This window comes from Mytilus galloprovincialis, chromosome 5, assembly GCF_965363235.1.
Source record: "Mytilus galloprovincialis chromosome 5, xbMytGall1.hap1.1, whole genome shotgun sequence".
NCBI classification, from domain to species: domain Eukaryota; kingdom Metazoa; phylum Mollusca; class Bivalvia; order Mytilida; family Mytilidae; genus Mytilus; species Mytilus galloprovincialis.
The window spans coordinates 85790895-85797192 of NC_134842.1; the positions used below are offsets into that span (position 1 = coordinate 85790895).

Below are 6298 nucleotides of genomic sequence, written 5' to 3' on the forward strand. Positions count from 1 at the left end.
CTATTTGTTTGTCTTTTCCTTATTAGCCACGCATGTCAGTTTATTTTCGATTCATGAGTTTATATGTCCCTTTAGTATCTTTCACCCCTCATAATGTCATAACCAAATGAAGCGGACATAGAATATAATAACATAACTCGATCGTGAGAAAAATATCCGGATTACAAATTGAACCCGAGGGAATCATATCAACTATAAGAGGAAGTCAATGACAGAACGAAACACTGAAATTCAACAGACGACAAAGATGGTAGACAACGCGCACAATCTAAGACGCGGCAAAAATGTCGTTAGTTTACTGTTGGAACACAGACATATCGTATAAAACCACCAATTCGCGATGGTGTCCACAATAATAAGTAAGTGTCATTTTAATCTTTCCTCCTCATAACTCTGTTGGAGTACTTTTTGTGAAAGGAGAATACTCTTGTTTATAAAATCTGTATAGTGTGAACATGCACGAGCATATCGCACTACCTGATATATTTAAACACCATAAGACGGGACAGAGGGTAAGTTACACACATGCAACATATATAACACACATACAATAAAAGGCGTCTTTGTTTGGGCTAGTATTCAATTATGAAATAATGTATGAAAAAAATAACACATGTCGACTTCTTCAGAACTTACCAAGATCTTATTTCAAAAGGTGAGACAAATGCAAATTGATATAACACATTTTCAATTTTATTTAGATAAATTTATCAAAAAATGTAACGTATAAACCATTTATCATATATTTAAACAGGACAATGTAAATACTATGATGAATAAATAATTAAAATTAAATTTCACTGAAGCAAATTAATGTTTCAAAAAGTCACTAAAACCTGGAACAATGTGATACGGATCATATCTGAATCCTCAAATAGTTATTACAAAAATTATACACATCTGTTATGGTAGTAATAAAACGTTTCTCATTTATTGGAAAACAATTTTTTGTATAAACGGTATAACTACAGCGGCTGAAAATCCTATAATGTAAACACTTGGTAATATGTTGGCACTGTTATTATCTTTTGGTGGTTGTTTCCCCCCTGGTGGAACTGTTGTAGTTATTTTTCCTTGTGTGTTAGCTTTCGCTACCGTCACCGAAACTAATGCCACTTTAGTACTAGTTGGCGCTGGCGTTGTGGTGTTTGTTGGTGCGTCTGTCGAACTTTTAACTAAAAGATAGTGAAGGCTAAGATTAAGAAGCATGAATGTATTATTGTATCAATATAACTTTTACAAGAATCAGAGTATGAGTAATATGTTCACATATAACCTAACGAAAGACATCGTTTAAAAATTTAGATATTTGTCTATGAATATTCTTTAAAACAAAATCGTCGCATAAACTTTCACTTTAAGTATGATGAAAATGCAATTCGGGATATGATATTACGTTGTTTTAGATTGTAATATCGGGGCCTTTTATAGCTAACTATGCGGTATGCGCTTTGTTCATTGTTAAAGGCCGTACGGTGACCTATAGTTGTTAATGTCTGTGTCATTTTGGTCTGTTGTGGACAGTTGTCTCATTTGCAATCATACCACATCTCCTTTTTTTATATCTTATGTTTCAGGCCTATTCCGCGTTTGTTTAATGGCGTCTCCGTGTGCTGTTTTTGTTTGTTATAATTTGTAAAATCTTATCATGGTTATGTTGAAAAAACATATTTGCTAGTCTGTTCTGAATTCGTACCTCTAGAATTTCTTGTTTATTTTTTTTAAAAAACTCTCACCTTGTAATTGCACTGTCAATATACATGTAGCCAATACTAACAGGGAAAGGATTAAATGTTGCATCTGAAATTTAATAAATAGAAAATCTTATATAGATATAACAACTTACCATTTATAGAGTTACGATTTATAAAAAAGAAATAAAATATTTTGATTATTCTATTAAAATAAACAAAGCCGTATGCAATGATATATTTTGATTTATTACAAGTCACTTTATTTTATAATGTCAGCATTTGATTGGCTAATACGAGGAAGACAATTTATTCAATCAACGTTTAGTGTCACACTGTCGTGCATTCCTATCAAAAATCAATAATTTAAAGACAATGAATTAAGTATACCTAAATAATTCTGATATGATTTTGATATTACATAATACGTTTATATGATTGGTCGAGAGGGAATTCGTTAGTGGCTCTTGACGCTATTTATATTTCGATAGATGACGTTGACCGAACAACCTTCTCTAACCAATGCAAACAAGATGGTGACGAAGTAAACAAAATTCTTTTTTTTTCTTCGCGTCCATCGATAAAATTTAATAATAAACACAAAATTTAATTATTTAAATGATAATAAGATATTTTTGCAGTTTATTTAATTTATCAGATAGCGGATTAACCGATGATGGAAGTTACCAGTGAGTATGCTGAAAGGTATTTAAAAAAAAGTCTTTTCATCTTAATCTTTTAAAAAAATTATGAAATACGGAATAAAGCCTTTCCGATACAACAGTTCATATTTAAAAAGTTACAATCTGATTTATTGTAGTTAGAGCCACAGCAATAAAATCTAATAATTAAAAATCATGTTAACTATTTAAACCATTGGGTCGATGCCACTGCTGGTGGACGTTTCGTCCCCGAGGGTATCACCAGCCCAGTAGTAAACATTTCGGTGTTGACATGAATATCAATAATGTGGTCATTTTTATAAATTTCCTGTTAACAAAACTTTGAATTTATCAAAAAACTAAGGATTTTCTTAATCCAGGCAAAGATTACCTTAGCCGAATTTGCACAACTGTTTGGAATTTTGGATCCTCAATGCTCTTTAACTTTGTACTTGTTTGGCTTTATAAGTATTTCGATATGAGCGTCTATGATGAGTATTAGGGACGACATCAAAAGATCAATGAAGGATAAGAAACCTAATTCAAATAGTTTGGGGTGGGGGTTAAACTTGCTGCAAGTTTTGTTTATCCTACATCGATTTTACATATATCCATATGGGTCAACCAATTTTTCCCAAATTAAGTTAAGAGGGGGGGGGGAGGGGGTTCAGTAAAAAAACTATGTGAATTAAGTTTTTTATCCTTCATTGAACTTTTGATGTTGTCCCTTATGTAGACGAAACGCGCGTCTGGCGTACTAAATTATAATCATGGTACCTTTGATAACTATTTAATGTGTGGACATGAAATCTGTGAAGGAGGCTCTTTTTTTTTTAATTTTAAAAATTTCGTTTTCGTCCAAAAACTGTCATTTCTAAAGACTTTGTTACAGACATAGTATCTTTCCAACCATTTAAACAGTTTTTTTAACGGAAATTACAATAACTTCCGTAAAAAAATACACAATGTAAACACCTCAAATATCAAATAAACTCATCATAGATACCAGGATTAAATTTTGTATTTACGCCAGACAAACCTTTCGTCTACAAAAGACTCATCACTGACATTTTCCAAAATTTTTTATAAAGTCCAAATAAAATACGAAGTTGAAGTGCATTAGAACCAAAATTCCTTAAAGTTTTGCCAAATGCAGCTAAGGTAATAAATTCCTGAGTAAGAAAAGCCTGAGAATTTAAAAAATTCAAAAAATAAATATGACCATATCAATGATAATTCTTGTCAGCACAAAGTTGATTGCTGATGATACCCTCGAAGTTTATATCAGCTTCACTTTGTAAACAACTGCGTGATTCTTAAATCGCTAAATGACAGGAATATATCGCAAATACACACCACATATCAATGGATAACTCTCAAATACTAGCTGAATGGATATATCACATGACACGTATGGCGTTGATATAGTAGCAGGAAGTTTGGTCGGCTTAAACATAGCTAGATTTTACCTTAAATAATTTGAATAATTGGTTTACACGATATGTTGCCTGTTTCTTTTCGTTAATTTTATGGTAAATTCTTACACGCCAAATAAAACTGAGACCTTAACAGAACTTCTAACACACAAAGATGCATGGATTTAGAAAATTTGAAAGAACCAATTAATATGCACTATGTTCCTTTCGGACAGAATTCCAATTGCAAACATAATGTTTACTTTAACAAAATATCAAAATCCACGGAAGCCTGTTAGAGCCAACGTGAAAATGGCTTTTTAAACATAGGATGTCATTAGCTCGCTACAACATATTGTAATTTCATTAATTTCACGTTTCAAAAATATAATAGCTACCTCTTTATAAAGATAGTTTTAAACGACATAAATGTAATATGTCAAACACCCGACACTTTTTTTTAATATAAAACATTCGCTCTTATCGGCTTCGGTTCAAATTATCACTTAGTCGAAATAACAATTATTACAGTAATTAACCTTTCATAATTTTAAATTATGTTGTACTACAATTTTAAGAAAATAGTCCAACTACCAATGTCTGTAACAAAGGAATACCATCTTTTATTGAAGTGCTATATCAATACTGTATTCATAGGTATACTCATTGAATGATCATCATTTTTACATACCGGAAGAAGCCTTTAACAAATTTTGATTTAAAAAGGACTTCTGAAAAATCTCAACAATAACATACGCTTGAATTCCATTTTTTAGAGATGCACACATACAACTGGCAAAACATATTACGATTACTCACATTTTTGGTTAAGTAACAAAATTGCAACTCCAATATCCTTTTCCAACTTACTTGTCAACTTATTCAGCACTCTATAAGAACTGTGAATATGTGTGCATATATATTGTATGTTACGTTATTGGTATCCATGTAACTCTCAAAATATTTACTTAAAATAATGTCCATGTGACATGCGCCAAAAGATGGGTGCAAGCTTGTTTTATTTGATAAAAGTGATAACCTTTTCAGAATTTATGTGACCTTTGTTCACATTTATTTGCTTTTTCTCAAAAAATATCGTAGACACGGTTTCAACGTATTACGAACATGATTTTCCGTGTGTATATATGCATTAGCCTTAGTTACTTCAAAAGAAAACTGTATAAAATAAATAAAACCAAGTTTTTGCATTCTTTTTCTACATTAAATCACGTGCAATATTATAACTGTTATTGGTGCAAACACTTAACACGAATTAAGTAGATATACATATTTAGTCATTGGCATTCGGTATACTATGGACCAGATTTTAATCAATCAAAAATTAAATGAAGACCAAATTTTAGCTTTTTGAAAATTGACGCTGAGGTAAGAAATGGTGTATGTGCTTGTTTAATATATGATTTGTATCTCTTTTAAATAATAACGCACATGTGTGACATGATAAGTCAGTTTCAAATGAGACGTAAATTGTTATACCGTACTTTTGTCCTTAAACACGTCATACAAAAAAAACATCAGATTTTTACAATTCCAACAAATTTTCACGCAATTGTAGGAAAAGCTTTAGTTTGATATTAACATTCCTTGTGGCGTCGTTTCAGTGATACCGTTTGATTTTGAAATCCTGAGATTTGTCAATCTACAGAAATAGAGTCGACAGTAATTGCACTTTGTCGGTTAGACTATAAAAAGGTAATGTTCTACTTTTTATTTACATACTCTAGTGATGAAATTGTCTAAAACTTAAACTATACTGTTGTTGGTTTTGGTTAAATTGGACTCGCTTTAGAATTTCTCGTTTTTCATTACAAAGTTAATAACTTTCAGAAAAACGTTGGAGTAGTGCATTACGGGGGTACATTTTAAAGCGATGTATTTACCAATGTGTTCCGCGGAAAAAACTGCCCTGACGTGTCCATGTGATGACCAAGAGCACACCCAAAACTCGTAATCGAAGAAAAGTGTTCAACGCTAGGTCAGCCCCACCCCCCTGAATAAATAAAAAGGGCAAATTTTATTCGCAAAACACTTTTTAATAACTTAATACTGGTCAACATGAACCCGACCAAGTAAGGAGTGGTCTGAAGGAGTCTGGTATGTCATGCAGGTATTGCAATACCAGTACAGGGACAACTTTGATGCGATGATGTCATAATATAGGAAAAGAGAGAACTGCATTTTGAACCATTTGAATGGTAACTGTTATATATATATATATATATATATATATATATATATATATATATATATATATATATATATAACTTCTGTCTATCGACGAAAAATATAGAAGTTGTTTGTTAATTCTTAGTATGTCTTCCCGATTCTTTATATTTATGATGAATCTGTTGCATTCCAACATAGTTAATTATGTAGGCAACATCACTAATTTTCAATCATTTACCGTTAATAAATGATACAATACAAAAAACACATCGTTAAAAATCAATTTAGTAATTCAGCATTTCAAATTTTCTGAGTAAAACCATATCAGTTATTAAAAATTGGA

General features: G+C 31.3%; 1 long non-coding RNA gene across 1 annotated transcript; it reads right to left on the reverse strand.

Moving 5' to 3' along the window:
- Nucleotides 1–621: 621 nt before the first annotated feature.
- LOC143074802 (uncharacterized) lies at nucleotides 622–4717 on the reverse strand. Its single transcript, XR_012978095.1, has 3 exons — nucleotides 4588–4717; nucleotides 1737–1800; nucleotides 622–1175 (listed from the first exon to the last, which is right to left on the reverse strand). It is a non-coding gene; the product is annotated as an uncharacterized LOC143074802 (long non-coding RNA).
- Between the last annotated feature and the right edge of the window lie 1581 nt (nucleotides 4718–6298).